Source organism: Lemur catta, chromosome 4, assembly GCF_020740605.2.
Source record: "Lemur catta isolate mLemCat1 chromosome 4, mLemCat1.pri, whole genome shotgun sequence".
Classification (NCBI taxonomy): domain Eukaryota; kingdom Metazoa; phylum Chordata; class Mammalia; order Primates; family Lemuridae; genus Lemur; species Lemur catta.
Window position 1 is genome coordinate 63,029,696 of NC_059131.1, and position 13,465 is coordinate 63,043,160.

The 13,465-nt window shown below is 35.4% G+C and overlaps 1 long non-coding RNA gene across 1 annotated transcript in view; it reads left to right on the plus strand.

Moving 5' to 3' along the window:
- The first annotated feature begins 259 nt into the window (after positions 1-259).
- LOC123636459 overlaps positions 260-13,465 on the plus strand; it is a 332,338-nt gene continuing 319,132 nt past the window's right edge. Inside the window, exon 1 of the long non-coding RNA XR_006734545.1 lies at positions 260-392. This is a non-coding gene — a long non-coding RNA (uncharacterized LOC123636459). The remainder of the gene's footprint in view (positions 393-13,465) is intronic.

A 13,465-nucleotide genomic window follows, 5' to 3' on the forward strand; every position in this document is an offset into this window, starting at 1 on the left:
AGTTTTCTCAAATTAAAATTGATATTTCATTGCCTGCATTATATTACAATGGTGTTTTACCTTTAAGAAGGAAATTTCTTTTGATAGCCTATTTTATATTTAGCAAATGATCTCATAGAAGTTTTCACCTCTTAATAGTGAGCTCTTGCCCAAATATGGCAAGTGGTCCACTGTCATGGTTAAGATCTTGGGCTCTGCCGACGGATTGGCTCAGTTGTAAACACAGCTCTCTCAGTAGTTTTATGACTGTGAGCAAACTATGAAATCTATGGGTACCTCAGTTTTCTCATACAAAAATAAGGATAATAATATCCTATAGGGTTTTTTGAAGATTAAGTGAGACTATGCACATATGGGCCTCCAAAGAGAACCTGACTCACAGCCATCACTCAGTAAGTATTAGCTATTGTTATGATTCACAACTAGCCGCCCTAGAACTTTACATTAACAGTCAAATATCCCCTTGAGCTATTTTCTTCTTAAATTCTATTTGAAATTCTTATAACAATCACTCAGAAACTTTCTATAGCTCTTTTGCATTATATTTTAGCTAAATAGACTGAAATTTACCAGAAAATCCATACTATTTTAATAATAGTAGATCAAGTGTAAGAATAAAGTGATTGCTTTGAATACTGGAAAGTGAAAGATAATGCCTCTAGGAAGGAACCGTTTCCTTCGTATTACAGTCTACTCAAGAATTTTGACCTCCTAATCATCCTGGTTCTGCAACCAAGCAGGGATTTTGAATGGTTTCAAGGAGAAATCAGAGGCTTGGGACAATTAGGTGCTGGGATATTGTCTTTTTATTTGTCGGCTTTGTATATGGGAGCTTAACTCTCTGTAGTGCAGACACATTCTAACCATGCTGTTCTGGAATATGACTTTACAAACTCTATTTCGGTGGTTTTTATATATTACCAAGTATCAGAATCGCTGGAGGGCTCTTTAAAAGAGTGGTTGCCGGACTTCTGGTTGCAGAGATTCTCGTTGAGCATTTTTCAGGTGAAGCCAGAGAATCTGCATTTCTGCCAAAACTTTAGGTGGTGCTGATGCTGCTATCTGGGATCCTCACTTTGAGAACAACTGCTCTACTCCTTTCAAAGTTCTTTCCTTACCTTCACATCATTGTCTCCTCTTATACCTGTTCTCTATTTTTCTTTTGATGATTACACATTTGTTTCTCTCTCTGCTTGCAATAGAGCTTTAGGCTTCCAGTTGAACATATTCAACAACAGGTATTGAAAGGCACTGAACTCTCCTGTGTCTCAGACATGGTAGAGTCAGATGCAATTTAGAACAATGCTTTTCCCAGACAGTCTCACTTTCCAACTATTCATCCTCTCCTCTCCTTTGATTATATCTTCCTTTGCTAGTCAACTTTGTTTTTATTTTCTGCTCTTCTTAACTCCCAATCTAGTATTTACTCTCTCATTTTATTTTATTATTCAGTGTTACTTTCTATGGATTATTTTTCTCTGCATGATTTAATTGTAAAATCTTTGAGAATAGAGGAATTTGTCATAAATCCTTTGTGGTAGCACAGTCCTTAGCAAGTAGATGTTGCATGTCAATATGGTCTGATTTGTTGTCAAAATTCTGCTAGAGCTTTTCATGGTATCAATTGATTTAAATGGGTCATAGGGAGGATTGCCAAAATTAGTAAATAAAAACACAGGACTCCAAGTTAAGTTTGAAATTCAGATAAAGAAAATTTTTTAGGATAAGTGTATTGCATACAACATTTGTATTGCATACAAATTTACACTAAACAATTATTTTGTTTTTCAGAAATTCAAATGTAATGCGCATATTATACCTGGAAACTTTTTTCATGTGTTTTCAGAACTTGATTTTTTAAAACTTTTTTAACAGGGTCATCTGAATATATCTTGCTCCCAGAAAGATATCTTACTCCTTTTTGTAGTATTCCACCGTATCTTAGCAGTGTGACTTTGGAAAACATATCTAATCTCTTTGAGCTTTAGTTCACTGATATGATGAATGGAGATAATATAATTGCTCAAGCAGATAAATAACAATTTCTCCCAGAATCCTTTATTTTAGTTTATATAGTTCTTAGTGAGATAATACACACATGATGATCATTAATATCCTTGTGAATTTGTCACCTAGGAAAGATCCAGGGTATTATATTTAAAATATATACATACCACACATTATATATAAAGCTCATGGTAACTACTGTTAAAGCATATTTCTGCCTGCCAGAAGCTTAACAAAGTGGTAGGCTTGGGTATATACAACATCTAGTCTAAGAAATAGGTCATTAAAAATTTTAGGGCTCCTGGGCCCATTGGCCTCATAGTTTGAAGTCAAATCAGCTGGTAAAGAAAGACAGTAACAAGCTAGACCTTGATGATTTCCTAGGATCAGGCTCCCTGTGATCCTATGGCTCCCACCACTGTGTTTTTCACACCTCTATCACCACTGCCACACAGCCAGGGTGGCTGAAATTGGTCTCTGGGGTCATTGCCATCATCGTTGGCAGAGAATCAGGTCTCTGACCATAAGGTCTGATCTAAAAGTTTTGGCTTCTCTAAGTCTAATATTAAATAAGTACGTAATGCTCTAATGTGAAAAACTTGTTTTTAGAGTTAACAGATACCACGGATCAAGCCTCATGAAATTGGAGTTTACAAAACAGATGCCTGGGAGGAGACTAGGCGTGGCAATATAATTAATACATAGGCACCAGAAACAAACTCTGCCATCCATCATTATTTTCCCAAAGCTGTCTCTATCCCAGAAATATGGGCAACTGTTAGGTTAAGTTATAAAGAGATAAGAAAAGACAGAAAAGTCATCAACTCTAGCCTGTTACATATGACATGATACATATGACCTAAGTTAGCTTTAAATTTCTGAATACCACACATGTGTCTGCTAATACTAATTCTGGCTCTGGTGTACATGACTGTCTTTAAAGGGCTACATGGTCCTCTTTGTGCTTTACTTACCTTGAAAGGAGACTCATGATTATTTAAGGATGTGAAAAATATCCTAGATTCAAACTGTGATAGTTTATTAAATAATAAAAGGAGATTTCTTATGCTTTGCAATTATTTCTAAGCCTAGAGAAAATTTTTGGCTGGCATCTTAGAGTTTGAAGTTTCTTCATGTTTTCAAGCATGTGTTTTTTCTTTGTTAGTGAATTAAACATTATTTTCTCTTTTTTGTCCCTGATGTCATATGTGCTTCTCAGTTGGGGTGTACTTGTTAACCGCTTTTCAAATTACTATTGCAAACTCTTTATAAATAGGTTCATTTGTTATTGCAAAATTATTATTTTCTAAATAAATTGTTTTTTCCCTTTTCTCTCATTGAATTTTAAGTCTTCTTATGTTATAAAATTATACGAAGCCAAGCAGTAGATGTATTACATGCCCTCCTAAGAAACTGTTGCATGCAAACATCTAGCTGTACAATTACATTTTGTAACAAATATATACATTTTCAGCAAAAACTTGGCTAGAAACAATTTATTTTCTCCACCTTTCCTTCAAATTGAACATAGTTCCAAAGGTGGTGTTTTGAAAATAAATAAAACAAAAATAAAAGCCTCTTAACCCTTGCCAATGAAGAAAATATAGGATAGAAGATAATGTTGGTGTCCTCTTAATAGAAATTATTAAAAAAGAAATTCTAGTTCAACTTCTCTTTTAAGTGGAGCTTCACTTACCAACTATAGCAGTATATTTGTGTCTTCCACTTAAATATCTATAGCACTAAAGTTTTACCAACTCTCTTTAAAAACCATCTTTGTGGCAATAATCATGAAAAATTATAAGTACTAAAAATCCAGAAATAAGTTATTTAAATAATTTACATCAGATTGCATATTGGTACACAGTCTGAAGGATCTATATATTTTAAAGTTTTGGATCAGCAGAAGTTTTGTCCATACAGACAGATATGGAGAGCTAATTTTAATGTTGTGATAGAACTGTGTATTCAAGTCAATGCAGAATTTGACAAATTTCACTCTATTATAACAATTGGGCCAGGTGTGGTGGCTCATGCCTATAATCCTAGCACTCTGGGAGGCTGAGGCAGGCAGATAGCTTGAGCTCAGGAGTTCAAGACCAGCCTAAGCAAGAGTGAGACCTTGTCTCTACTAAAAAAATAGAAAGAAATTATCTGGACAACTAAAAATATATAGAAAAAATTAGCTGGGCATGGTGGTGCATGCCTGTAGTCTCAGCTACTTGGGAGGCTGAGGCAGAAGGATTACTTGAGCCCAGGCGTTTGAGGTTGCTGTGAGCTAGGCTAATGCCATGGCACCCTAGCCCAGGCAACAGAGTAAGACTCTGTCTCAAAAAAAAAAAAAAAAAAAAAAAAAAAAATTGAAACATGTCTAGTGCATTATTGCCAAAGGTTTATTCCTCATTACAAAATATCTGAATGTGAGATTTTTTTAAAATGCATACTCCTGGAGTCTCACACATAGTGAAGTAAGAGAAATAGTGTTGTGTTCATTATCTCAATTTATCTTTAAAATTCTCAAAGCTTGTTCTTTAATATGATGTTTTGCACCCTCATATTTGCTTCCTTGGAGTTTTTCTAATTTCCATCAGTAAAGAGGTAAATCCTATAGCAACTTTGAAACCAAGGTAAGTGACTTCCATAGCTAGAAATCTTAATGTCTTAATGCTAGATATATTTCAGGCAAAGCCAGTTTGAGAAAAGAAGTTTCCAGCCAGTGATTCACCACATAAGAGAAGGGGGGGGAAAGTCAGTCAATCAATCAAGAAACAAGTGTAAGACAATCTAACAGAATATCATTAGTAACATCATATGTAGAGATTGGGGGTAAGGTGAAAATAGTGAGGTATTTTTGGGGGTATGAAGTTAGGGTTGTTAATTTTTGAACCTTCTAAAATCTGCAAAAGGAAATTTTAATCTATTCTAAGTAATCTTGCCACTGTGGTATTCACTGCTTCACTAACTACAGAAGGTATGATGTGTATAGTGAAATAATTTTCACTCATTTCAGCAGTTGTTCAAGAGTGAAGGATATATTTCCAACAAAGAGTAAAGAATTAACTTTTCAACAGCTCTAAATGACAGAGGTCAAATGGACAATAACAACATCCTTAAAATTAATTTTGAAGAGGTATAATTTACAAAAATAAAATTCACCCATTTTAAATGTAAGTATGTGTTTCTGTTGCTTCTCTCTTTCTACTCTCTGTTTGGAACTCCTCTTATATATTGGTTAAATCACTTGATATTTTCCCACTTTTCACTGAGGCTCTGTTAATTTTTTTCTTACTATTTTTCCTGTATTCTTATTTGTGGATATGCATATTTTTATATCTTCAAGTTCATCAATTATTTCTTTCATAGTATATTACCTGTTGTTCATCCCATTCCAATTTCTTTGTAGATATTTTTCCTTCTTAGGAGTTCCATTTGGTTTCTAATTCATGGTTATTTAATTTATTCATTATGTTTATGCTTTTCTTTATTTCCTTGAGTGTATTTTAAAGATTTGTAATAGCAGTTTTAACTTGAATGCTATTCACATAATCTCTGTTTCTGCTTTTAGCTTTTTTCAGGGTTCTATGGTGAGTACTTGTAGTGCTTGTTTTTCCATTCTTGTGATACTTCGCTTAGAGGAATGGGCTCCAGCTCCATTCAGGATAATACAAGAGGCATTAGTTCATCCTTTTTATGGCTGAATAATACTCCATGGTATACATATACTACATTTTATTAATCCACTATGTATTGATGGGCATTTGAGTCATTTCCACATTTCTGCAATTGTGAATTGGGCTGTTACAAACATTCTAGTACAGATGTCTTTTTTTATAGAATGTCTTTTTTTCCTTTGGGTAGATACCCAGTAGTGGGATTGCTGTATCAAATGGTAGTTCTACTTTTAGTTCTTTGAGGTATCTCCATACTACTTTCCATAGAGGTTTTATTAGTTTGCAGCCCCACCAGCAGTGTATGCATGTTCCTATCTCTCTCCACTCATGCCAACATTTGTTGTTTTGGGACTTCTTGATAAAAGCCATTCCCACTGGAGTTAAGTGATATCTCATTGTGGCTTTGATTTGCATTTCTCTTATGATTAGAGATGTTGAGCATTATTCCATGTGTTTATTGGCCATCAGTTTGTATTATTTTGAAAAGTTTCTGTTCATGTCCCACTTTTTAATGGAGTTGTTTGATTTTTTTCTTGCTGATTTGCCTAAGTTTTATATAGATTCTAGTTATCAGCCCTTTATTGGATGTATAGCATGCAAATATTTTCTCCCATTCTGTAGTTTGTCTATTTGCTCTAATGATAGTTTCCTTGGCTGGGCAGAAGTTTTTTAATTTGATCAGGTCCTATTTATTTATTTTTGTTGATGTTATGATTGTTTTGGGGATCTTCTTCATAAATTCCATAAATTCTTTGCTTGCTCTATGTCTATGAGAGTTTTTCCAACATTTTCTTCTAGAATTTCTATGATTTAGTGCCTTAGGTATAAGTCTGTTATCCATCATGAGTTGATTTCTGTGGGTGTTGAGAGGTATGGATCCTGCTTCAGTCTTCTACCTATGGCTATCCAATTTTCCCAGCACCATTTATTGAATAGGGATTCTTTTCCCCAGTGAATGTTTTTGTCTGCTTTGTCAAAGATCAGATGGCTATATGAGGATAGTTTTATGTCTGGGTTCTCAGTCCTGTTCCATTGGTCTGTGATCTCTGTTCTTGTGCCAGTACCATGCTGTTTCAGTTACTATAGCCCTTGTAGTATAGCTTGAAATTTGGTAAATTGATGTTTATACATTATGTTCCCTTTAGCTTATATTTAGATTTATTGCTTTATACATTTATACAGTTATCTTTTAAATCTGATAGACAAAACAAGGAATTACAAACAAACCCTCAAGCCTCAGTTACTCAGTTAACTCTGCCATGGCCTTCACTTGCTGTTTTTATAGAGCCTCTAGTTCAACTGCAGGTGAATGCTTAGGGTGTTCTTACACTGTTTCTGAGTATGCACAAATGCCTGGATATCCACACTGCCCTGGGTGTGCCTATGGCCTTTTAGATCCAAGAAATTACTGGAGCTTTTCAAAACCCCTATGAAGTTCTCATTAATCAGCTTTTCCTTTCATCTTTTTAGTCTCTTGTTTTCCCCAACTGTTATCCAACACATGAGGCAGTCACTAAATTACTTGCCTTTAATTATTTTCAGTAGCCCCTGTGAAAAAGGGAAGACCTCTAAATCAAACCAAACACAGACAGACTTGCAAGTGCTGTCCTCCATATCGAATAATGAGTTCCTTGGGTAACAGACTTTGAAAGTGCTCTAGACCTGTCCTGCTTGCTATATTCTGCTCCTTCTAGTGACTGAGATGCTACATGGTTTCACTGTTGAGACAGCTGTTATTTTTAATGCCACCACAAAGCAAAAAAGTGGAGTATGAAACTAGGGAAAGTAAAAACTCCAGAAGCTCACTGTTCTTACTGAGATTCAGTTGTTTTCTTTGAGAACATCATTCTTGGATTGCTGTAGGCCTTTGTTTAGTTTCACAAGTTCAGAAGGATTTCCTTCTGATAATTCTTGTCATTTTTTCTCATTGCTTTCTTGGAGGAGAATAATGTAGGAGGTCTGTACCCTGCCATTTCACCTATATTACCCCTGCAATAAGTCTTGACCAAACTCTCATCTGCCTGTCCCTCAGCCCTACTGCTAAATTTTGGAGTTCAGAGTCACCACTTATAGTTTAACTCAACCACTGTCTCTCACTGTTTCTGATCTCCTAATCGCAACATCCATGGCCACGTTTCCAGGTCTCTGCTGATTCTCCTAAGCCCAGTCTTCCCTGAAATAGTACAGAGAATTTTATTTCTTTCATTGTCACCTTCAATTTTAGATATCTTGCAACAAAATTTCCTTGGATTGAATTGTTATAAATCTTAGCAGTTCAGTTCTTTCTGCTTTCACAATTGCAGTATTTTCCCCAAGAGTTAAGGTAACTCTAAACAACTCATATGTTAAGTTCTTTCTCTTGGAAGAAGCTCCTGTTGTTATTTCTACCAAAAGGCCTTTGCCAGGATCACTTTACTCTTTTAAACATAATAATACAGTTGAACTTCACAAGGAAGACTCTAGAGTTCTTAATATAGCCTTTACCCAAGAGGCTGCTCTAACATTTCAATGTATTTTTAGACATAATTACTAAATTAGAGAGGGAAATTAGGTCATTCTTCCTAGAAGCACACATGAACTAAAAGCCTTGAATATATAGAAGGGGAAGGCTGGCCTAAAACCCAGTTAAAGCTCCAGGTTCTTGAATAAGTCCTAAATTCTTTTACAAATGGCATATTTATAATAACAGAATATTTTAAAGCCATTAAATTGAATGTGAAATTCATAGTCTTACTAAATCCTAAAAAAAAATTATTCCTAGATGTGATAGCTGTGTATTGTGTGAAGTCTTTAGTATTAACAGATATGGTGAATAATTTTTGTTTATTTGTGTATTTTGTTTTATTTTATGTGTTTCTTTTAATTCCTTTTCTTTCAATAAACTGATGTCATGCTTGTAGGTAAACTCTTAAAATTGAACATACACAGATACGTATATACAGGTAGTTCCCAGGTTACGGACAACCCAATTTACAGCATTCTGTACTTATGAATGGGCTCCCAAAGCTCCCCATAAGGATTATTTATAATTAAACAATTAAATTAATAGTTTGAGAACTAGTTTCTTCTGCACATGTAAACAAATTGATATGGCGTAACTGATTCGTTAGCTCAGCATCTTTACGCTAGCAGCTAGTCTCATAGGTAGAGAAACAGCTGGTAGAAACACAAGAACACAAAGAATCAGAAGATCCAGAACCAAGAAAGTTTATGACAAAAGAATCAGGTGAAGCCTCTCATCTCTTTCAAGCAAGATTTGCTAAGCTTGAGGAACAAGATCCTAACATTGAATGATTTGCAAAGGTTTACCATGCAGTTAGTGAAAACATCAGCTACTATGAGGTCATTTATGATGAAAAAAAGAAAAAGGCTGTGCAAACAACCCTAGATACCTTTTCCACTAATTTTAGTGGTAAGCTCCCCTCCTCCAGCACCAGAATCAAATCCTGGTTCTCCAGCAACTACTCCATCCTCTCCAGCACCATCTCCATCACCATCTTCTGATTGTTGGCCTACTTTCTTGCTCCCAAAATGCCCTTTCCAGTAAGCAAGACATTGATGTGACATTAGGTGAGTGTTAACCTTTAATATTCTTTTTTGAAGTTTTTCCTATCTCCTATCTAAATTTTTGTATGAATTTGTATGTATTCCATTTGTTTGAATTAAAAGAAAGAGCACAATAGTGTCTATAACTTATTATTACAGTACAGAGGCATTATTATTACAGTATTACACTATATTATTATTACCACATATAAGCCATTATAGTATAGTTGTTGCTATTATTATTACTATAAATGCACTGTTCATCAGGGATCTGAGTTACATACAAAGCTGATCTAAAGACATTCTCAGGAACATAGCTTGCCTGTAACCCAGGGACTGCCTGTATATACATGAATAAACATATTCACCTTACTCTTTGTAGTGAATTTTAGTTGTAGTTGTAATACTTTTACTTTTCAATGGTGTATGTGATGCTTTGTGACTTCTGAAATTAAGGCATATGCGTGCTCTGCGTTTCTTCTCTGTTCTTTGGAGATGTTCACTCTTAGAATCCAGCTACTATGGATAAGAAAGCTCAAGCACTCTATGGAAAGGACCAATGCCCTGGCCCACAGCCTTGGTGAACACATACCTGACAGCCAGCATTAACATGCCCATCACGTGAGACATTCGTCTTGACAGTGGATCCTCCAGGCCCCTGTTGATAGCAAAAATTCAGTTCTGTAAAGCCTTGGTCAAATTGAAGATGTGTGAATAAAACAATTGTCTTTATTATTTTAAGACACCTAGTTTTGAAGTTCTTTGTTACACATTAGCACATAACCAAGAGATTTCAGTACCTGGAAGAAGAGGATTATTACCAAAAAGAAAAATAAATAAATAAATAAATAAAAAACAAAAACAAGATGTGACATTAGCTTTGGGACAAGATGAGAGAAAGCTGGAAAGGTTTTGAGAACACTGTAAGTGAAAACCTGAGGGTCCTTGGGAGAGTGCCAGTGAAACTTAAAGAAAAGTGAGGAAAATATTTTTTTGTAGCTTGAGGAAAAGAGACCCTTGTTATGTAGTCATAAAATGTTTGGCAACACTCTTTCCTGCAGTAATGTGTAAAATGCAAAATAAATCCCTCAGACAGGATGATCAAGCTAAAAAATTTAAGTCAGACTATTGAAAGTACCATCTGGCTTCTTTTTGTTGCCTAAAATAAAAGAAGAAAATAGAACAACTTAAAGGACACTCAGCTAAATATCTGGGCAAGACCACTGGGCTTTGAAGAAGATTCTTTCTCAGTCTTAGCCTCTCCTGATAGAAATTATTCTTGGATTAAGAAAGACTCGCAAGCCAAATAGCACACCCATGATAGAACTATAAGATTTTATGTTTTAAGGCCTCGGAACGATCTACGGTATTGCCTCAGAGCATTGTTCAAACAGACAAATGCCTTGTAAGAATATTAAGGGCATGCCTTACATAATTTCTTGATAGAATAATGGGATTTCTAAGACTCTTGATGATGTTATTACGTGAAGTCTCACACAGAGCCCCGAGCAGAGAAGGGGTTATCTTGAAGAGATCTGTGGGTGTGGCTTTGTGTAATGGAGTGGATTATAAATTGTTATACAGGAAAACCACAATGTATCTTATAAAAATTATACCAAATGGACTTGAGAAAGAAATGGTACAAAATGCAAAGATACCTTAATACTACTCAGTTAAAAATATGGGTTACTTCTTATGGAAAAGGAAGATCATCTTAGATTATAAAACTAAAAACCCAGAGGGTGGAGCCTGTCATCATGGGAAACAACTTCCTGGGACCAGGGTTGAACTTTAATCATGTCAATCAACAGCAGGAGCCATCTGGATTTCAGAATTGTTATGAAACAGAAATTATTCTGTTCCTCCTGTTTTCTATTTTTTTTAATGAGAATGTCTACAGCAGTTACCATACTCCTTTCTGCTACCATATTTTGCATTTGTCTCATTAGCTCTTTAGATTGAGAGGAAAAGAACAGAGATCCTCACCTGTCTCTGAACATGATTTAGATATCTACATCCTAAACTGGTAGCTGACACCATATTGCTATGGGACATGAAGATCCTGGTGGAAAGAGAAATATAATATGCATGTGGAAGACATGCAAATTATTGTACTCAGTGGTGGACTATGGTAAATTAATTTTCCCAAGATGGGAAAAACATTCTCGGCGAACATTTTTGATTTTCACACCTATACAATACAGAAGTAGTGAGGCTACACGGCTGCATGAATTTTGAGGTTAGATTATAAATATGCCATATATTTTTATCTATTGCTTTGGGGATTCTTGTTCTGGAAAACCAGTTTCTATACTATAAAGAAGCCTAAACTAGCCCATGGGGAGAAACCACATGGAGGGATCACATGCAAAGTTTCCAGGTAATAATTCAACTGAGGCTTCAGCTGATTTCAAGCACCAACTGTTAGGCATGTGAGTGAAGACATCCCACATGATTCCAGTGAAGACTGAGTTATCACCAGCCATTCAGTTTTTCCAGATAAGATCCCAGAAAGTGTGGGGAAGAAGCAAGCCATCTACACTGTTCTTTTACTGAATTCCTGACCCAAAGATTTTTTTTTTTACCTTTATTTAAGGATATTATGAGGTTACAAACATTTTGGTTACATTTTATGACTTTGCCTCATCCAAGCGAGTATTAGAGGCATGCCTTTCCCCTCTACAATGCTTGCTGTGTCCATTAGTTGTGATGTGAGTATAAAAAAATGATTATTTTACACTTCTAAATTTGGTGTCTTTTGTTATACAGCAATAGTATCTGGAGTACCTTAAACCTTATTTGTTTCTTTGCAGTGATTACCAGTGCATGTCCTTCCGAATGAAAAGACATTCTATGTTAATGACAGGTAGGGTCCCTTTATAGCCAGTAATTTGAGTGAAAACTCAATGGCAGCAATTTTAAAAGACAAGGAGAAAAATTCAAGAGAAAAAATATCAGAATAACAAGAAACCAGCTAGAAATAAAGATGAAATCTGAGGATTTACCTCCTAGAGGATCCTGGCTTCCTTAATCTTTAAGACATTTTTGAACTCTTTGTAACTTTTGTGTGGTATAAATAGCAATCCATTGTTTAACTTTATTTATGCTATGTACAATTTCAGTGTAGTTGAACTCTTGTACTTTACATACACAGGTGCACACACATTTTCTCTGTTTTTTTACTCTATCATTCTGAACCCGACCTCTATTACATTCGCCTCTACTACATTCACTAAGATGCAGAGACAAACTAAGAAATTCAGGTGGTAACAAGCACTCCCCCGACCAAGCACTAGCAATCTATCTAGTTAAGAAACAAGTATAGTGACACCATGGATAGAAAGATGACTTCATATTAAAAATGGGTTGGGAAAAAGAATGGGTTGGGAAAAAAAGGCAAGAGACCAATTGATGAATTTTAGAAATATTTTTGTAGCAAAGGCTTAAAATAAATGTCAGTGTAAATCCATACTGTAAAACAAAGTCTGAGATATCTTGTTCTAAGTGTAGGTGAGTATATTTGAAACTTGTAGGTCAGCACCCAGGGCACATTCTAGTAGCCCCAGAGACTCAGATATATGAGCAACATAGTTGGAAAAAAACTGAATTACATGATCTGTACAGCCATTTCCCACTTTAATACTCATTTTGTGAATAATGAGAAATTACTAATATATAGGCAAGTGGATTGAAGTTCACATGAGCTTGGATGAAGTCTTGTAATTGGGCAGAATAGTCATCATTCTGCTTAATATGCTTCAAAGTTACTAAAAGAAGGGACTTCTGAGTCCTCAAATAAGTGTCCATGTGACCCATGACATCTGTATGTAATGAATACTATACATTAGAAATGACACAATTGCCATTAAATCCAGCAGGATTCGCACAGAACAAGTCATTTTTAGCCAAACTCAATTCCTTTTCTGACAGACTTAACAGACGGTTTATGACAAGGATTCAATAGGCAGAGCTGAATTCCAGTGTGGCAGTTGTCATAGTCCCTTGTGATAGCCTAGTCTATAACAAGGACTGGATAGAGGAGTGTTTGGGTGAAATAGAATACAGTCCAATAACCTTTCAAATGATCCTGGTTAACAGAGTACTGTCAATTTGAGTGATGTTTCTGAACATTTGTCTCAGGGCTGACACCTCTACCCTTTCCTGTCCACATCAGTGATTTAGATGGCTGCATATGAAATGTGCTACTCAAAAGTACAGACAAATATTCTAGATGACAGAAT